The sequence below is a fragment of the Babylonia areolata genome, chromosome 11 (assembly GCF_041734735.1).
Source record: "Babylonia areolata isolate BAREFJ2019XMU chromosome 11, ASM4173473v1, whole genome shotgun sequence".
In the NCBI taxonomy this organism is placed as follows: Eukaryota; Metazoa; Mollusca; class Gastropoda; order Neogastropoda; family Buccinidae; genus Babylonia; species Babylonia areolata.
The window spans coordinates 23,642,959-23,662,958 of NC_134886.1; the positions used below are offsets into that span (position 1 = coordinate 23,642,959).

At 45.3% G+C, this 20,000-nt stretch overlaps 1 protein-coding gene across 1 annotated transcript in view; it reads left to right on the forward strand.

Moving 5' to 3' along the window:
- Nucleotides 1-20,000, forward strand: part of LOC143287612 (tripartite motif-containing protein 2-like) — a 156,174-nt gene that overhangs the window by 34,568 nt on the left and 101,606 nt on the right. The window contains exon 2 of the mRNA XM_076595730.1: nucleotides 325-499. The gene's annotated coding sequence lies outside the window, so the exon portion shown is untranslated. The remainder of the gene's footprint in view (nucleotides 1-324; nucleotides 500-20,000) is intronic.

The following is a 20,000-nucleotide window of genomic DNA, read 5'->3' on the forward strand; positions in this document are numbered from 1 at the left end:
TAAGTGTTTCAATTTAACGTTTATGCTTTTTCCGTTTGCATTGCTTCAATATATCCAGTCACAAGAAACTGCTGTTATTGTGCTCAGAGATCAGCTGGCGTCACAGAACGTCGGTTGTTGTTGATGTTGTCTTTACACTGCCTATTCTTTTTATGTATGTATTTATTTATTTATTTATTTATTCTTTTGAAATTCTGCTCTCGTAAGTATACCTATGTATGTACACCAGTGTCTTTTTTCTGTTCTTTTGTTGTGAATGGCTTTCAACTGAAGTTTTACTTTGCTATTGCCCTTTTTTGTTCCTGCTTTGCTTTATTTTTTCAGTTCTTTTCGCGAGTTTTGATTGGAGCAGCTCAGGAAATACACGGACGTACTGACCAATGAGAAGGGGAAGTGGTCTGTGCGAGACGCACCGAGGATACCTTCGGGTGCCGCGAGGGGACGTCGATTGGTTGGAAAGGGTCACGTGGTGATTGATGCCGTGCGTTGACTGGTCCATGTAAGCCACGCTCTGCATGTTGTTTTTCTGCATGAATGCGTGCTGTAGTTGCAGGTCAGTTCACTTTTTTGTTGTTGTTGTCTGTCACCCTTGATATGTGAGAATGAATTTAAAAAGAAAAAAAAAGAAAAAAAAAAAGAAAGAAGAAAAACAAATCTTAAAGGGAGCATTTAATGTTTAAATAGTGGACTTCAGTGTCAAATCGCAGGGCTCTAGGGGTACATATACTATTAATTTTGAGTGGGTTTAAAAACAAAAACAACAACGAAAGCACTATTATCATCCTTTTTTAATTAAAAAAAATTTGAATGGACTTCTTGCCATTCACCAGCAACAACATTTTCAAGAAGACTGATTGATTAAACATTTCTTTAAAACTAGTTTTTTTACTCGCACGTTTAACCATTTTTGAGTCCTTCCCTGACACGTACTTAAGGACACTGCAATTATATTGCAAATGTCTGCTCTTGTCCCACGAAAGGTTTTAAAAGTGGCCCATTGTCTCACAGTTCTTTTTAAGAAATGGTCCATTGTCTCACCAGAATTTTGAAATTGGTCTGTTGTCTCACCAAAGTTTTAAAAGTGGTCCGTTGTCTCGCCAGAATTTTGAAATTGGTCCATTGTCTCACCAAAATTTTTAAAGTGGTCCGTTGTCTCACCAGAATTTTGAAATTGGTCCATTGTCTCACCAGAGTTTTAAAAGTGGTCCATTGTCTCACCAGCTTTTTAAAATTGGTCCATTGTCCATTGTCTCACCAGCTTTTTAAAATTGGTCCATTGTCTCACCAAATTTTTTCAAAGTGGTACATTGTCTCATCAAAATTTAAAAAATGGTCCATTGTCTCATCAGCTTTTGAAAATTGGTCCGTTGTCTCACCAGAATTTTGAAAGTGTTCCATTGTCTCACCAGAATTTTGAAAGTGTTCCATTGTCTCACCAGAATTTTGAAAGTGATCCCGTGTCGTACAACAATTTGAAAAAAAGGGCTCTTTCTCACGAAAAGGATTAACGTTCCTTTCCTGTTTGCGGTCCTATAATTGAGGTTCAGCTGTTGGTCACACAGCTTTTTTGTATGACTCCAGTGGGTTATGTGACTCGTGAAATTCATGATTGCCTGAAGGTTTATTTCAACACGTTTTCTCTTCCATCAGTAAAGGCAGGGATATGATAATGGAACATTTTCCTTTATGAATGTGGGGTAGGTGTTGGATTCGGATGGAAAGCAATTGCCGTTGTTGGTGTGAGTCCTTTCATACATGTTTAGTTGTTGTTTTAAAAAAAATATATATACATGAAAATAAAAAGGGGGGATAGGGGGGTGCGGTGGTGGTTGTTGAAAGCTCGTGGATTGTTCAATCATCGTACTTGCAAGGAATCTCACTGCAAGGCTGGCAGACGTTTTTTGCACGTCACGCACACTTTAGTGCATTGTTTGTATGTCTGCACCAGTTTGGGAGTGTAATCATAATGATTGTTTGGGGTTTTGATTTTCTTTTCCCATGTTCGCTTTGTGGATCTGCCTCTCTGTATCGTGATCCTTATCTTTCTCTCTCTCTCTCTCTCTCTCTCTCTCTCTCTCTCTCCGTCTGCTGTATTTTGTGCCAGTCACCTTATGAAACAATTGTTGCTCTGTTCACTGCGTATCATTTTCTGGTACGTTGCTTCTGTTTCCGTCTGTGCTTCTGACCTGCTCCGGGCAGCCATGTTGTATTCCTGTTTCTGTTGGGGAATTTAGATCTCTGTCTGTCTGTCTGTCTCTCGATGTGTGCAGAAGCTCACAAACACAAACAGGAGATAATTACGTTGGTCGTCACGTTACTGTCATTTGCTCTGTGTGTGTGTGTGTGTGTGTGTGTGTGTGTGTGCTGTCATGTTCCTCTGTGCGTGTTGTGTATTTGTGTGAGAGTGTTTGTATGTGTGTGTTATTCTCTCTCTCTCTCTCTCTCTCTCTCTCTCTGTCCACGTGATGTTTGAGTTTGTGGGATTGGACAGGCTTTTTTCTTCTTCTTAAATTGGTAACTGTAGACTGCTCCATGACTCGGGCAGACCTGAGGTGGACAGACAGGTCGTTAATAACCACACACAGACACACACAGGCACACAGGCACACACACACACACACACACACACACACACACACACACACACACACACACAACGCGCACACACACACACTTCCTAGGTATACTGTACAACACTATACTACACTACACTACACTACACTACGCTACACTATACTGCGCTACGCTACACTACACTACACTGGCCTACACTTAACTGTACACACATGTAAACTGCACTACAATAACGGGAGAAAACACACACACACACACACACACACACACGCACACGCACACACACGAGTACACAATGGGAAAACAATGGAATGTCATCGTGGGTATTATTCTGTTAGTTTTCCCACGACACTCGAGTATCTCTCGGGGAAATGATTAAGTTTATCATTAGGTTTTTTTTGTTGTTTGTTTGTTTTTGGTTTTGTTTGTTTTTTTGTTTGTTTCTGTTCCCCCCTCCCCCTCCCCCTGTTCTCTCATCACTCTTGTCAGTGAGTCATTTATCTCCCCCTTTAAAAAAAATTTTTTTTTACATGGTTCAACCAACAGTGTGGTGATTTAGTGTGTGTGTGTGTGTGTGTGTGTGTGTGTGTGTGTGTGTTGTGGTTTGTTTGCATGATGGTTTAGAAACCGCTGTTTGGCCTCACGGGGAAACATATGCGCGCACGCTCGAACACACACACACACACACACACACACACACACACACACACACACACACACACACACACACACTGAGTAAGGTAACATAATGCCCAGTTTGACCTTCTGAACCCTGACTGCCGGCTTTAGCATTTGACCACCACTGTAATCAAGTCAACCTCTTTTCCAAAAGAAATAACGATGGGGAATTTCTCCACGTCCTCTCGACAGACAAAGCAGGCCGGGAGAAGTGGACACTTGTTTCACTGATCTGTATGGCGTGGCGTTCATTGACGTATCCAGTCATTGATATCACGCCTCAAATGTTATGTACATCTATATAGACCAATATATATATATATATATATATATATATATATATATATATATATATATATCTGACATTTTTTCTTTTTTCTTTTTTTCTTTTTTCCCAACGGGGGGATTGATTTCAGAAAACCACACCCTGCAACATACTCAGCCGCGCCCACTTGACTCCGGTTAAAATCCTTTGTCACTTTTTTTTTTTTCTCCCCCTCGTTGATACTTTGTGATATTGTGTACATGTAATGAGGTGTCCTCGTGAGTGGTATTGTGTACATGAAAAGATGTGTCCTCACCACTGTTATTGTGTTAGTGTGTGTGTGGTGTAAAGGGCTATCGTCGCCACGGTTACTGTTGTTATGTAAATTATGTAAAGGGCGGTAAGAGAGCGGAGGGTGTGACGACGGGAGGGGTGGGTGGTGGTGGTGGCTGGGAATTAACTGGCGTCTGCATGCAGACACACGCACGCACACGCACACACACACACACACACACACACACACACACACACACATGTGAGAGCGCATGCACGAACAGACGCATGCACACGCACGCACAAACGCACGCGCGCACACCGCAGCGAAATTGATACCATGATCACATATGCTTCTTTTTTGTGCCTTTGAAGAGTGTCGAATGACATCAGAATGTTGTTTTTCTTAATTGCCTTTGTTGTTTTTGTTTGTTTGTTGTTGTTGTTGTTGTTGTGTGTGTGTGTGTGTGTGTGCGAGCGCTCGCGCGCGTGCGTGTATGTCATTGTTTTTCTTTTTTTTTCTCTCCTGACTTGATTAAAATTGTTTTTTTTTTCTTCGGTGTCTGTCTTTTGATGTTTAATCCTGCTAATCTTTGGTAGAGCGCTCTCTCTCTCTCTGTGTCTCTCTCCCTCACTCCCTCTTCTGTTATGTTCTCTCTCTTCCCTCTCCCCTCTCTTTCCACACTATTTTCTCTGTCCCCCTCTCTCTCTCTTCTCTCTTGACTTCCTGTTTCTCTCTGTCTCCCCCTCTCTTTAACTCTCGCCCTCCCATCCCCCCCTTCTCTCTTTACTTCCTGTTTCTCTCTGTCTCCCCCTCTCTTTAACTCTCGCCCTCCCATCCCTCCCTTCTCTCTTTACTTCCTGTTTCTCTCTGTCTCCCCCTCTCTTTAACTCTCGCCCTGCCATCCCCCCTTCTCTCTTTACTTCCTGTTTCTCTCTGTCTCCCCCTCTCTTTAACTCTCGCCCTCCCATCCCCCCCTTATCTCTTTACTTCCTGTTTCTCTCTGTCTCCCCCTCTCTTTAACTCTCGCCCTCCCATCCCCTCTTCTCTCTTTACTTCCTGTTTCTCTCTGTCTCCCCCTCTCTTTAACTCTCGCCCTCCCATCCCCCCTTCTCTCTTTACTTCCTGTTTCTCTCTGTCTCCCCCTCTCTTTAACTCTCGCCCTTCCTCTCTCTCTCTCTCTGATGGTCCTCTTCATCCACCTCCTTCACTTCTTCTTTGTCTTCAATCCTCTGTTCTCTTCTCCCTTTTGACTTTGTTCGTCTTCTCTTCACATTCTGTTAAACCACGACAAAACGTGAACATATTAAATGCACGTGTGTTCACGCGCGCACACACAAAGCGTTCGCTCACATGCACATTAGAACACCTGTACCCGTTCTCATAATTACACACACACACACACACACATTCACACACGCGCGCGCGCGCGCACGCACGCACATTGAAATAAGAAAGGACATAAAGAAAGAAGGACGAAGACCAAATGTAAAAAGAAAGGAGACAATATCTGAGACATAATTAATACATTAATACATAGGGGAGAAAGAGACAGATAGACAAAGGCAGAGAGACTGACTGACTGAATGAATGAATGAAAGAGCTTGGTGACCGTGTTTTCCTCATGTTCAGATGGACAGACAGTCGGGCTAAAAAAAGAAATGTTAAGACCTCAGGCATGAAAAAAAAGGTTACAACACCGTGAAAACGCCTGTATTCATTTCATCGAAGTGGAGGTTAAGACCGGAGATCACCGGTCACCATGCAGCAGGCCCATTTACCATTGACCTGTAATAATTTCTCAGTGCCGTGGACCTGCAAAGTGTTTAATGACCTGAAACAACCCCTCACCACCACCACCACCCTACCCCCTTCCTTCCTTCTCGTACCCCCCCCCCCAATCCCCCCCCCACCTCCCTTCCCCCACAAACCCCTCCTACTCCGAACCACTGATGACCGGCTCTCACGAACTTACCCCCACTCGGTGTTCACTTTCTGGAGGGGTGGGAGGGAGGAAGGGGTGGGAGCGGTGGGGGTAGGGGGTGCTGTGCGCATTCCAAAGGCCATCCTGGGGCCCCTAAACTGTGTTGACTCAGTGGCATTTTCTGCTTTGCTTGTCTCTATCCCGGTGTATCCTTTCTTTGACTTTGGGAGTTCTTTGACAAAGGAGTGCGCTCAAAGAGAGGGTAGGGGGCAGGTGGTGTTGGGGGAATGAAGGGGAGGCGTGGCGGGGGTGGGAGGTGGGGTGTGTGTGTGGGGGCCTGGGGGGTTGGGAGGTGGTAGCTGGAATGAGTGGAGTAGGGGTGTGGGGTCTTTGTGTGTAGCAAAGACAATCAGTGGACCTCTCACGTTATGTCTGTGTCCCTCTCTTTATCTCTCGCTCTGTCCCACGTCCTCACACACACACACACACACACACACACACACACACACAAACTCTGTCTCTCTGTCTCTATCTCTGTCTGTCTCTCTCTCTCAGTGTCTCGCCCTTGTCTATTTCCATTTTTGTTTCCCAAGGAGTGAGTGCATTTACCAAAGATATATAGATATATTTGTGGAGTGAACACACTATCTGCCTACAATTACAATGTTTGCTGCTCTCTCTGTGTGTGTGTGTGTGTGTGTGTGTGTGTGTGTGACAATGTGTGTGTGTATGTGTGTGTGTGTGTGTGTTGTGCAAAGTAACGGGAAGGCCTTCCCTGAATAAGTGATGGACTTTTCATGGCGGTCATGACACGAATGACACCGCACGCACGCCGACACGCACACTCGGACATGCGCGGATGCGGGCACACAGCCGCGCACGCACTCACGCACGCACTCATACGCACGCGCGCGCGTCTGAGACATGCTCTGTTACACAGAGTGACTGTTTGGGCGCATTCATGGAAATTTGCGTGCATGGTGCTGACGTGTATATATATATATATAGAGAGAGAGAGAGAGAGAGAGAGAGAGAGAGATCGCGCACGTATTTTCGCTTACGTACACACACAAAAACATATACATAAGCACAGATATGCACACACGTACACACACGTGCGTGTAGACACATACACGCTCGCGCACACACAAAGCACGCGTTGAAGAACCAAAGAAATAACTTACTGAAGCATTTTGGAGAAAAAAAAAAAATCAAGAACTGGAGTCGAATCGTTTTGACCAGGATTCGAGATCCCGTGGAGTTTTGGGGGGCTCTACTGTTAAACGTTTGAGCTCCAGAACAAAGTAGGTTGATTATCATGGAGCCCGTTGGCTGTGAATTATTGGGGGATAAAGCAAGAGGTCAGTGTATGAATGGTTGGTTGATCGGAGGCATGGTGATTAGTTATGAACTGCGAGCAGCGCGCCCCCGGCACATCACAGCTGGAAACGCGTTCATTGTCTTTTTTTTCTCTGGTCGGTCACTATTTTGCATAGTTATCCGTCGTTTACAGCAAACTCCAGGACACGCACTCACTCACACACGCAGACGGACACATTAAACAGAAGAACGAGCACACACACATACACACACACACACACACACACACACACACACGTTCAGACAAAGGCTAGTCAGAACACACACACACACTCTCTCTCTTTCTCTCTCTCACACACACTCACTCACTCACACACACACACACAATCACTCACACACAGTAACGCACATACATGCAAACGCGCGCGCGCGCGCGCGACCAATCAAAAAGAGAGGGTGGGGTGGGGGGCGAAGAGATAAGCGTTGTCTGACTGCCGTGTAACCGGGACCAGGGAACAGAGGAAGTAGTGACTTGTGTCAAAGAGCCCCAAGAGATTCACAGCCCATAGACTCCTGATGCTTTCCAGGCCACGGCTGCAACTCCCACAATACTCCTTTACATCATTGTTTCTTTGCAAGTTACCACTTTTCTTTTCTTTTTTCTCTCTCTCTTTTTTGGTGGTGGGGGTGGGGGGTTTGCCATCTGTGTGTGTTTTGCTGTTTCGTGTGTGTGTGTGTGTGTGTGTGTGTGTGTGTGTGTGTGTGTGTGTGTGCCTGCATGTGTGTTTGTCACTCTGTGTGTGTGTGAACTCTTTTGAAATGACTGTGTTGTTATATGTTTTGTTTTCTGTCTTGTCTAGCTTTTTTTTCTTTTTTTTCTTTTTTTGTGCAACCCTGTCCTATGGTCAGTCCTGCTTTTATTGACTCACTTGTGCAAACAAAGTGAGTCTATGTTTTAACCCGGTGTTCGATTGTGTGTGTGTGTTTGTGTGTGTGTGTGTGTGTGTGTGTGTGTGTGTGTGTGTGTGTGTCCGTGGTAAACTTTAACATTGACATTTTCTCTGCAAATACTTTGTCAGTTGACACCAAATTAGGCATAAAAATAGGAAAAATTCAGTTCTTTCCAGTCAGTTTCAGTTTCAGTAGCTCAAGGAGGCGTCACTGCGTTCGGACAAATCCATATACGCTACACCACATCTGCCAAGGAGATGCCTGACCTCTTTCCAGTCATCTTGTTTAAAACAATATTGCACCTCTGGGATGGGCACAACAACAACAACAACCAAAAAATGAAGCCTAATTATATGCAAACTGCATTTACTGTTACATTTATATTTTTTGTATTCTCTAAACTTGGCACTTTGATCTGATATTCTGACACAACAACAAGAGCAGTCATTATTATCATTTTTTGTTCAAACAGGAACTTCTTTTGCTAAGCATGGAAGTTTTATTTATTTTGCAAACGTTTTTGGTGCAGATAGTAAAAAAGGGAAATTACTCTGTAATTAATGCTAGGGGACTTAATTTGCTTTAAACTGATCTTTCTCATCTTAAACATTACATTTTGAAATTATACTCAATACATAAAAAGCTTGTGTGTTTTACTCTCAGTGTACAGGGCTGTCACTATGTTCAGCATTCGCCCAAGTGGTCTTTTTCGGAAAATAGTAAAATCAGTACGACGAGTGGACTTTACAGATCTGTTGGCTGAGCCCTGAAGGTCATGGGCAAAAATCAATTGCGTACACATATTTATACACATTCAAAGCGCGTGCTCATATTCTTCGCGAACGCGAACGACGCCATTTTGTTTCAAGTTGTTCACCTGCCCGTTCAGTCCTATATTCAATCGACAATACATGATAACTGTGATGGAAAGTTGGAGGAGACCGTTAAAGATTTGTGAACGCCTCATCACTTACTGGATTATGCCCCAAACTGCCATAAAAATATCCACAGAATCAGTCGGAATTCACAGTTAAAAATTGTAAACCATGCGAGTTAATACCCTTGAACTGATCACGATGAAACGAAAAAATTTCCAGTCTTGACTTTTCTCAAAATGAAGTCCTTTTCACTTCTTACGACGTTTAGAAGTACTTGTACTTGGCTCTGCATGTTATTAGTTTAACAAAATACTAAATTTTCATATCAACTTTAAAACTATAAAACTAGAATGAACATAAAAGAGAAATTAATCGATCGTGGTGTCGTACTACATTCCCGGCGGGTGTAACTAAACTTGTACATCTATCTAGATCTAGTGAAAACGGCTAAATGTTGCAGTGTGATTGCGGCGATAGCCATTAAAAAGATTTTTTTATTTTTTTTATTTTTTATTTTTTTTATTGCCCTTACAGATTTTTTTAATGCCCAAGATACACCAGAATAATATGATTTAAACAGCGTTCTCACTGCGAATACCGCAATTGATTTGTCGCCCTTTAAAAAAGTATGTTCAAATGTTAAATTTTAGAACGTCAGGTGGTGGTGTGTCCATCGAGATCGATGATGACCATCGTTGTCATCCAGCTGGGGGATGGGGGGAGGGTGGTGGTGGGGTGGGGGGGGAGGATGCTCATGAATCTATCTGTGAATGCGCAGATGGCTGAATAGTCCAATCTGCGCACGAAATGTTCGCTGACAGTTGGGGCAGACAAAGACAGGCATATCATTGTCAGGGAGCTTGTTTGCCCGTGACTTTCTGGCCTGCCTCTTCTGAACAGCTGCTGCAGTCCTGTTGGCCTCGCACAACTTGGCGCCTTTGTGCACAGCAGCGCGCCATTTGTCACGGTCCACTGCAGATTCCTCTCAGGAGTCAGGGTTGATATCAAACGCTTTAAGAGAGACTTTCAGAGTATCTCTGAAGCGCTTCTTCTGACCTCCGTGTGATCTCTTCCCTTGTTGCAGCTCGCCATAGAAGAGCCTTTTGGGCAGCCGATGGTCTGGCATGCGCACCACGTGTCCAGCCCAGCGAAGCTGGGACTGCATCAGGATGGTGAAGATGCTGGGAAGGGTGGCTTTTGCGAGCACCTCTGTGTCTGGGGTCCTGTCTTGCCACTTGATGTTCAGTAGCTTCCTGAGGCATGTTGTGTGGAAGTGGTTCAGCTTCTTGGCATGTCGTTGGTACACTATCCAAGTTTCGCAGGCGTACAGTAGTGTGGGGAGAACTACTGCTCTGTAGACCTTTAGCTTGGTCTCAAGACTAATGCCTCTTCTGTTCCAGACATTTGCACTGAGTCTGCCAAAAGTTGCGCTTGCTCTTGCAATCCTGACGTTCACTTCATCGTCGATGGTCGCATTCCGTGACAGTGTGCTGCCAAGGTATGTGAACCGCTCCACCGCACTGAGTCTCTGACCGTTGACTGTGATGTTGGGCTCAACGTAGGGGTTCTCTGGGGCTGGCTGATGGAGAACTTCAGTTTTCCTCGTGCTGATGGTAAGGCCGAAGTTCCTGCTGGCAGTGGCAAACTTGTCGACGCAGAGTTGCATGTCAGCTTCAGATCCAGCGTTGAGGGCACAATCATCAGCAAACAAAAAGTCTCTGATGATGTCTGTCATGACCTTCGTTTTTGCTTGAAGCCTTCTGAGGTTAAACAACCTGCCATCTGTTCGGTACTTTAGGCCGATTCCAACATCGCCATCTCTGAAGGCATCAGTAAGCATTGCAGAGAACATGAGGCTGAACAGCGTTGGAGCCAGGACGCAGCCTTGCTTGACACCATTTGTGACAGCAAAAGGAGCAGATGTTTCGCCATTGTCCTGGACTCGAGCTTGCATGCCTTCATGGAATTGGCTGACCAAGGAAATAAATTTCCGAGGGCATCCGTACTTAGCCATGATCTTCCACAGTCCCTCTCTACTCACGGTGTCGAAGGCCTTAGTGAGGTCGACATAGGTGGAGAACAGATCAGCATTTTGCTCCTGACATTTCTCTTGCAGCTGCCTTGCAGCAAACACCATGTCGGTGGTTCCGCGCTCTTTCCGGAATCCACATTGGCTCTCAGGCAAATGACCTTGGTCAAGGTGTGCTGTGAGGCGGTTTAGTAGGATCCTGGCAAGTATCTTGCCTGTGATGGAGAGCAAGGAAATGCCCCGATGGTTATCACAGGCTTGCCGGTTCCCCTTTCGCTTGTCGCTTGTTTCGAACGTCAGGTAAGGAGCCACGATAGTGTAATGGATAAGGCAGTTTCTTCTCACCGGAACACGCGGGGTTCAAATCTTTTTATTTTTTTTTATTTTTTTTATTTTTTTATTTTTTAACGCGAAGCTTTATGATAACAAATACAGAACACATTTTAACGATTAGAATTTTTTTTTTTTTTTAAGTGTATCACAAGTGAGTCTTGAAGGCCTTGCCTCTCTTGTTTCTTTTCTTTTCTTTTTTTCTTTTCTTTCCGAGGGCATTGCACACTGAGTAATTGATACCTCCCCCTTAGTATTTGTATTTATATTTCGCTTTTGTCACAACAGATTTCTCTGTGTGAAATTCGGGCTGCTCTCCCCAGGGAGAGCGCGTCACTACACTGAGAGCGCCGTCTTTTTTATTTCCCTTTTTTTTTTCCTCCCTGCGTGCAGTTTTATTTGTTTTTCCTATCGATTGAAGTGAATTTTTCTGCAGAATTTTGCCTGGGGTCTTTTACGTGCGCTAAGTGCATGCTGCCCACGGGACCTCGGTTTATCGCCTCATCCGAATGACTAGCGTCTAGACCACCACCCAAGGTCTTGTGGAGGGGGAGAAAATATTGGCGACTGAGCCGTGGTTCGAACCAGCGCGCTCAGATTCTCTCACTTCCTAGACGGACGCTTTGCCTGTAGGCCATCACTCCACTCTTCTTCGCCTCCTCCTCCTCCTTCTTCCTCCTCCTTCTTCCTCCTCCTCCTTCTCATCGCTATTCTTACATTTCATTAGTGGCTGCTTATTATTTCATAATCATGTTGTCTACTTGTATCACTTCTATGCTAGTTAAAGTTGGTGTTTGCATGTGTTTGCATGTGTGTGTGTGTGTGTGTGTGTGTATTTATATGTCTATAGATAGATAGATAGATAGATAGATAGATAGATAGATAGATATGTATGTATGTATGTATGTATGTACTTTCATTTCATTTCGTGGAAACATTGATCGTCCGAGATGGGAACTGGATTCCAGCGAGAGGTTGGAATGTTTCTTTTGGCTGTCTATCCTCCGCGTTGGAAGTCGTTCATTTCACCACCCCGCCCCCAGTCTTGTGTAATGATGTGTCTGTTGGGGGGTGGAGAGAAGCAAGGGGTGGTTGGGTGGGGGTGGGGGGGGGGGGGGGGTAGTGACTTTGGCCTTGCCACTTATGATACTCCGTCTCTCCGCTCCCAAAATGAAGGTTCTTCTTTCTGTCTCCGATTGGTGATGTGAGTCAGCAGGCCACCCCGGCCCCTCGCCTGTCTGTGAACCGTTCCCCTGTCGCCTGTGTCCTCCGCTGTACCACGTAAACTGTTGTGACTGGAGGAGTCACGCATTATCTTCTGGGAAATAAAGGGAGTGTACTCGCTCCCGGCATGCAAGGCAGTAGGGGTGTCGGCTGCTGTTTATGTTGTTGGCTCTCTCTCTGGATTCAGAGATGTTCATTTATTTGCATTAAAAAGATATTTGGGTATAGAAACACGAACACCTAATGATTTTGTATATGGAGAAACAAACAGGTATCCTATTTATATAAATTAAGTTATGAAGTGCATTAAATACTGGCTAAAATTAGTAAGAATGCATGAGTCTAGACTACCTCACAAAGCCTACAAAATGTTATTCGATTTTGATGCACTTGGTAAACAAACTGGGCTACTAACATACGTTCTAAGTTGTGCATGTTTGGTTTTAGTTATGTGTGGCTTAACCAAGGTGTGGAAGGGATTGACGAGTTTCTTCGGGTTTTCAAGGAAAGGTTAATTCTGTGTAGATGGCAAGAATGGGACTTTCATGTAAAAAATAGTGAAAGATTTAATGTTTACAGAAGTTTTTGTACTATACCTGATATCAAAACATATTTACAAATGAATCTAGATAGATATTTAAGGTATACAATGACAAGATTCAGACTGGGCATTTCCGATATTGCTGAACATGGTTATCGTCATAGAATGCACAATGAGGCTGACTTATTATGTCTACTTTGCCAGATGGAGAAAGAAAATGAGGTGCACTTTGTTCTATCCTGTCCTGTCTTGTATAATTTAAGAGTACAGTACATACCACTGAAATATTTTAAGTTCCCAAGTCAGTTTAGACTGTCGTTACTTATGGCATCAGCGCATGAACAAACTATTAGAAACCTATCAATTTATCTGTATAAATCGTTTAAGCTCCGATCTGTTCTTATGTCTTAGTGTATCCAGTAACGACTACATACGGACTATGTGTATTACGTAACAGCGTTATTAGCCACGCATGTAAGAGTTATTATTTAGCGTATATCATATATCATTTAGGTGTATAAATGTCAGTTGAATACAATATGTTTCATGATGTGTATTATGTATTACTAAGGTGAGGGCATATTACTTAGAAATAAGGTATGATATATTTATGTTATCTGAACGAATGTCATTTTTCAGTGCACGATGCGATGTCTATGAAGAATTTGTGACACCCTTTCATAAGGGGCAATGGCCTATAAATGAATAAACCATTCATTCATTCATCCTCTGGATATATCAACAAGAAAAAAACAACAACATTATTTGACATTTGGGGGCTCGTCAAGGATCAAAATTTGTACAGAGTTAACGTTTATTTGGTTGCTTTTGCCCTTGGCCGGCGGTTTGCATATAGTTGTTCGTGTACAGATAGTTCTTGTTATACCCATTAATTTGCTCATGAAGTTTGGTTTTGAGTTTGAAAAAAAAACCCAAAAAAAACCCCCAAAAAACAACCTTTGTGTTTCTTATCATACTTCAACAAACAAAATTTAATGTCGCACGAGCCTTGCGCCGATGACAGTGACTGAGAAAGATCAGACTACCCCCACCAGGGACTACAGAGCTCGATGGCGGAACCCACTGAGCTGAAAGGGACTACAGAGCTCGATGGCGGAACCCACTGAGCTGAAAGGGACTACAGAGCTCGATGGTGGAACCCACTGAGCTGAAAGGGACCACAGAGCTCGATGGTGGAACCCACTGAGCTGAAAGGGACTACAGAGCTCTATGGTGGAACCCACTGAGCTGAAAGGGACTACAGAGCTCCATGGTGGAACCCACTGAGCTGAAAGGGACCACAGAGCTCGATGGCGGAACCCACTGAGCTGAAAGGGACCACAGAGCTCGATGGCGGAACCCACTGAGCTGAAAGGGAGTACAGAGCTCCACGGCGGAACCCACTGAGCTGAAAGGGACTACAGAGCTCCATGGCGGAACCCACTGAGCTGATAGGGACTACAGAGCTCCATGGTGGAACCCACTGAGCTGAAAGGGACCACAGAGCTCCATGGTGGAACCCACTGAGCTGAAAGGGACTACAGAGCTCCATGGTGGAACCCACTGAGCTGAAAGGGACCACAGAGCTCCATGGTGGAACCCACTGAGCTGATAGGGACTACAGAGCTCGATGGCGGAACCCACTGAGCTGAAAGGGACTACAGAGCTCGATGGCGGAACCCACTGAGCTGATAGGGACTACAGAGCTCGATGGCGGAACCCACTGAGCTGAAAGGGACTACAGAGCTCAATGGTGGAACCCACTGAGCTGAAAGGGACTACAGGGCTCCATGGTGGAACCCACTGAGCTGAAAGGGACCACAGAGCTCCATGGCGGAACCCACTGAGCTGAAAGGGACTACAGAGCTCCATGGCGGAACCCACTGAGCTGAAAGGGCACAGAGCTCCATGGCGGAACCCACTGAGCTGAAAGGGACTACAGAGCTCCATGGCGGAACCCACTGAGCTGAAAGGGACCACAGAGCTCCATGGTGGAACCCACTGAGCTGAAAGGGACTACAGAGCTCCATGGCGGAACCCACTGAGCTGAAAGGGACCACAGAGCTCCATGGTGGAACCCGACACGAGCCCTGATGGATGGATTCTGTTCCGCACGAGCTGTCCTCTCTCCCGTCTCCCCGGCGCTGCTGGTAGTTGTCATGCTGGCCCTACAAACCCTCCTCCTTCTATTCAGAGAGTTCGGGATTAATTGTTGCTTTCAGTTTGTGGATCCGTGTACTCTTCCGCCTTTTGGGTGTGTGTTGTTGGTTTTTGCTCTCTCGAATATATACGTGGTACATTCAGTCTGCCTTATAGGGTGGTATAACTTGTTTTAAACCCAGTCCACTTTCTTCAGAATGTTCTTGACGTGTTTATCCAGGCAACACCTTTCAGATTTCAGAACTCCGAACTCAGAACGGTTTTTTTGTTTTGTTTTTTGTTGTTGTTGTTGTTGTTGTTTTCAGAACTCAGAACGTTGTTTTTAGTTCTTGTTTTTTTCAGAACTCAGAACGTTGTTTTTTGTTGTTGTTTTTATTGAAGGGTTAAGGTTTTTGACACGAACCATTCTTTTAGGCATGACCTCATCTTCCAGTCTGTCATTGTCCGTCATGGCTTGCTAAGCCAAACTCTGTACTGAAGACGATTGATAATCTGTTGACCCACGTTCTCTCCAGACTGTTGATACCTTGATATCGTGAATCCAAGCCCTTTCCTTCAGATCGTTGGTAAGCTGTTGACCCACAGCACACGCTTAAGAACGCTGATGGGTTTGTTGACCCATACCTCACCCCTGACAATGTTCCTGACTTGCAGCCCAAGCCGCTGCTTTCGTCACAGCTGTTTGTACAGCCTCCTTCAAAGACAGCTGTGAAGTGAGATAGCTGTATGCCCCTCTCTCCTCAGCTAATGGAGGAGGGGCGGAGGATTGGGGAAGGGAGGCGGGGGGAGGGGTCTTTACTCCCCAAGTTCAAGTAGTCCCTGTGGCCAACAAGGATCCTCTTTGAAGCCGTTCGTTCATCATAGGCCTCGGGGAATAGCATGCATACATACATAAAAACATACATACATAGATATTTTAATGAACAAATAATTCAATTCAATTCAAAGTACTTTATTATCTGCTTCAACCAAAAACAGAAAATTTTCTTTAGGATCACTTAAAATAAAATGCAAAAAACAAAACAAAACAAAAAACCCCCCAAAAAAGAACAACAAAAAACAAACAAACAAAAAACCGGACACACCCTTCACATATCAGCATGCACACATCAATTATTATGTAAAAAGAAAAACATGTGGGTAAGATACTATTACATTCAGAGTGTAACAACTGTGTGTGTGTTGCGTGTGTGCCCGTGCGTGTGCATGCATCGTTTTGTGTGTGCGCACGCGCGTGTGTGCCTGCGTGTTGAGCGCATGTGTACGTTTCAATCATTATAAAAAGAGAATATTCAGTAAGATAATAATAACATTTAAAAAGACAAATGCTCATCAACAGATAAAACCGAAAAAACGAATGAGCAACTGGCACACCCTTCCTTGATCACAGCATACATATTAACTATCATGTTAAAAGAAAACATTTAGGTAAGAAAACAAAAATTACATTTTAAGATAAAGTGAAACATTTCAATGATAATAAGAAAATATTCAGTAAGATAATTATAACATTTAAGAACATGAAATCACAGTTGAAGGGTCAACCGCCACCAAGACTAAAAGCACGTAAAACTCTTTTCACGCCCCTCTGCGGCAAAACAATAACACTGAGCTGAGCACGCGTTCACACACACGCGCGCGCGCGCGCACACACACACACACACACACGCACCCACACGCTTCTCCCCTCCCCCCATCCCCTCACTTCTTTCTTTACACGCATGCATGCATACATATAGGGAAGAAAGACAATTGCCATCATAACAATAAACAAATCACAGGCAATGGAATAAAAACATTATTTGAGCGAATCATTTATCACAGCAACAGCAGAGGGGGCAAATGATTTTGTGTACACATTCTTCTTTGCAAGAGGGATTTTACATCGTCTACCAGAAGGGAGTTTCTGAAAGACAGAGTTAAGTGGATGAGTGGAATCATTAAAAATTTGGAGTGCTTTTCTGCTAAGTGTGGACTGGTATAGGGTGTTCAGTTGTTGCTGGGGCTTGGTTATGATTTTGCTGGCCAGGTTTACAACTCGTCCTAATTTTGTCTTTAACTTCACAGTCAGATTGCCAAACCAGGCCACAATACTGAAAGCCATGACACTTTCTGTCAGACTTCTGTACACCAGCTCAAGTATGTGTGGACTAACATTAAAACTTCTTAATTTTCGCAGTAAAAAGAGTCTCTGATGAGCTTTCTTGATAAATGGATACACAGTAAACTGATAAGTAAATCAAACCAACTAATCAGCCGATGAAACAAGCAATCGCCATGTCAATCAACAACCAGCCAACCTGCCCACCCACCAATCAATCGACTAAATAATTTACCACCACACCACCATACAGCTCGCTCCCCTCCCCTCCCCCTCCGCTCCGCCTCTCACTTTCCTCCTCCATTCCCACCTCACCCCCCCCTCACCCCGCCCCTCACCCCCATCTCCCCTCTCCCCAATCCCCCTTGAGGGTTTGGGCCGTTCGAATGAGTTTCCAGAGGACTTGATTGCTGTTCGTCTTGACCTTGATCTCAGTGAAGCCTGACGTTGAGGTCGGCACTGGGGTTTAATTAAACCCCTCTCAGGGGGGAGGATGGTGATGGTCGTCGGGGTGTGGGGAGGGTTGGGGGGTGTGGGGGGCTGTGCGGTGGAGGATTTGGACTGTTGGCAGAGTCATCTGTGTTTGCGTGTGTGTGTCTCTCTTCGTCTGTCTGTTTCCCTCACCAACATCACGCCCCCACCTCGCACCCCCCTCTACCCCTCAACTCTCTTCCTTTCTTCCCTACCTGTTGACCCATACAGACACCCCACAGTTCTCTCCCCCCCCCTTCTCTCTCCCTCTCTCTCTCCCCCCCTCTCCCCCCTCCTCTCTCTATCTTTCTCTTCCTCTTCTTCACCCTCGTGTACCCTTCTGAGTTCTGCGCCAACCCATCCACCTCTCACGCATCTCCCCTCCCCCTCCCCCCTCCACCTCCTCCCTACCACCATCGTACCTCCTACCACGTACCCCCTTCCTACCCACCCCCCACCAGTCCCCACCTTCACTCCATCGCATGGCGGCGTCCTGTGTGGGCGAATCCACTTGGCCCTGCAACACTGCCAGTTTTTTGTTTTTTGTTTTTATTTTTTTCAAGTCCACGATTAAAAAAAACAACAACTCGCATCAAGAGAAGGGCGCGAGCTGTGTTAAGCGACCAGTTCCCAGACAAAGTAAGACACGTATTGATTGGTCTAGACAGCCGGCACGCACACTCAGACCATGATTCGGAGGGTGGCGCCCTCTGATGGGGTAGACGTTGAAATGAAGTTACTTCTTGGAAGCCCAAAACAACCAACACCCCACCCACACCCACACCCACACGTGCCTTCACCACCCCTCACGTTCAGCGTGTGTTTGATGGGATTACTTCGGTATTTTGTAATGCAGTTTGGTTTCTCGTGAGGATTGAGGTGTTTCAACACCTTTTTTCCCCCATTTCTTTCGTCGATGTGTGTGTGTGTGTGTGTGTGTGTGTGTGTGTGTGTCTCAGTCTCCCAGTCTTTCTCTGTGTGGACCCTGTAGGAGGCGAGGACTGGATGACAAAAGGAGCACACCAGTGCTTGTCTGTTATCCCGGAAGTAAAGAATTTGTCATGGTCTCTCTCAGTGTGTGTGTGTGTGTGTGTGCCGCGCGCGTGTATGTGTGTGTGTGTGTGTGTGTGTGTGTGACCCTCTTCACGTCCACACCTCCCCCGGTCCTCTGTCCCTTTGTTCCTTCCGCTTCCCACTACACTATCTCCCTCCTTCCCTCCACGATCCCCCCCCCCCCCCCACCAGCCTTCCCCCTTCTCTCCTCCGACCCCCCCTCCCTCTTGGGTGGTATTCAAGAGACCATCCTACCTGGGGGTAAATCTTCATGAGGCAAGGCAAACTGCCCGAGGTAAGCAGTGTCTGGTATCTAGGAAAACCAGACCTTGCCCATGGCTCTTCACGCCCGAAGGCAAAGTTCACCCTTACTTGCTGCCAGCAAAGGGTGACTTCCCATGAAGCAGACGTAAACATGGCGGATCCTTTATTCATGTTGTTTTTGTTGAAACAGGATAAACCCGCTTGATAGTTTTGATGACGTAGGGCTTATCAACAAATTTGGTTTTTCAACGTGCACATAATTATTTGGGGCATTGTACAAGGATTCGGACACGACCAACAACGTGCAAACCGGTTCGGTGCTCTTCCAGTTAAACTGACCATCTCTGTTACACTTTCTTAATTTTTTTCCCATACTGGAGTTTGCCACCATTGTGACGAAAAGAGAGGAACGGAAGGAACTGTAGTGCCGTAAGAAGTAAAAGAACAAGCGCAGAAGGGATTTTAAAATAATCATGTTGACAATGGGTTAGTTGCCTTAGTGCACCCAGCGTGTCTTGATTAACAGGGTGATTTTACCTTCAAGGTTAATTGTAGCCCCGGATCCCTGCCGTGTCGAAGGCAGTTTGCCTTAAGGCAACATGACTATTGTCTTTGAATACCCCCCCCCCCCCAAGTAAACAAGCAAACACACGCTAATGCAAAACAGGGTGGTGGTCTCACTGCCTGTGAGAATGGCTCTGATCTCTCACACAGGTGGTGCAGTGTTGACATTCTGTCGTGCACACTCTGAACCTACTGGGTCACCCTGACATGTCGCACGAACTCATAGGCGCGCACACACGCAAGGACACATGCACGCGGGGCACATCGCGTGCTCCCAGACCCTAGAGATCTGCTCTTGTGAGGTCTGTCGCTTGACGTGTGTGAACTGTAAGCGCAAGAGGTAGCGTTTGGTGATCAGCGGAATGGTGATGATTATGGTGACAGTGATGTTGATGATTG